Source organism: Monopterus albus, unplaced genomic scaffold, assembly GCF_001952655.1.
Source record: "Monopterus albus unplaced genomic scaffold, M_albus_1.0 scaffold119.1, whole genome shotgun sequence".
Lineage (NCBI taxonomy): Eukaryota > Metazoa > Chordata > Actinopteri > Synbranchiformes > Synbranchidae > Monopterus > Monopterus albus.
In genome coordinates this window covers 215928-217229 of record NW_018127999.1, presented here as the reverse complement: position 1 = coordinate 217229, position 1302 = coordinate 215928, and the positions used below count along the sequence as shown (strand labels likewise).

At 40.3% G+C, this 1302-nt stretch overlaps 1 protein-coding gene across 1 annotated transcript in view; it reads right to left on the bottom strand.

The window, feature by feature from the left end:
• Window positions 1–1302, bottom strand: part of rapgef6 (Rap guanine nucleotide exchange factor (GEF) 6) — a 37403-nt gene that overhangs the window by 35102 nt on the left and 999 nt on the right. The gene's annotated exons all lie outside the window — the stretch shown is intronic.

Here is a 1302-nt window from a genome sequence, read left to right as displayed (position 1 = left end):
CAGACAGAGAGAAAGTAGCAGAGACAGATGGAGAGAAACAGAAAAGGCAAAGAGAATATGAGTTCAACAGACACAAACATACATGGTTGCAAACACACACACCCAGAGCTGTTTCATCAGCCTGAAAGCTAAAGTTGGTTTGGCACTGTCTGACATGCTATACTCTGAGATAATTAACATGAAGAGGATGGACCTGAAGATGTTTCAGACAGCTGTAAATTAAAATCCAGGGCTGGAGGTTGATATGATTTCTGATGGACAAAGGCAGGGTGGTTTACATGGTTGGAGAAAGCTTAACGAAACAGTGAAACAGCAAATCCTGGAAGTAGATGTCCTTTAAAACTTTCTTTAATGCAGACGCCATACTACAAAATCAAACACATTCAGAGGCACATCCAGTGACAGAAATATTTACACTGACCCCAACAAGCACATGCAAATACACATCAAATGTCATTTTAACAATAAAAGAAGCAAATCCATTAAGCAAGTCACAAACATCAGATTCCTTAAACAAATCTGTCCATGGCAGTGAGTTTACTGACTGATCTGGGCTAGGTTTTAGTTGGGTGCATACAGTGAGTAGACCACTGCTTCTATACATCACTGCAAAGATGAAACTGAAAAGTTACAAACCCGATTCCAAAAAAGTTGGGACACTGTACAAAATGTGAATAAAAAAAGAATGCAATGATGTGGAAGGCTGAAATTCCAGTATTTTATTCAGAATAGAATATAGATAACATATCAAATGTTGAAAGTGAGATATTTTGAAATGTCATGCCAAATATTGGCTCATCTTGAATTTCATGGGAGCTACACATTCCAAAAATGTTGGGACAGGTAGCAATAAGAGGCTGGAAAAGTTAAATGTACATATCAGGTAAATTGGCAACATGATTGGGTATAAAAAGAGCCTCTCAGAGTGGCAGTGTCTCTCAGACGTCAAGATGGGCAGAGGATCACCAATTCCACCAATGCTGCGGTGAAAAATAGTGGAGCGATATCAGAAAGGAGTTTCTCAGAGAAGAATTGCAAAGAGTGTGAAGTTATCTACAGTGCATAATATCATCCAAAGATTCAGAGAATCTGGAACAATCTCCGTGCGTAAGGGTCAAGGCCGGAAAACCATACTGGATGCCCGTGATCTTTGGGCCCTTAGACGGCACTGCATCACATACAGGAATGCTACTGTAATGGAAATCACAACATGGGCTCAGGAATACTTCCAGAAAACATTGTCGGTGAACACAATCCGCCGTGCCATTCACCGTTGCCGGCTAAAACTCTATAGGTCGAAAA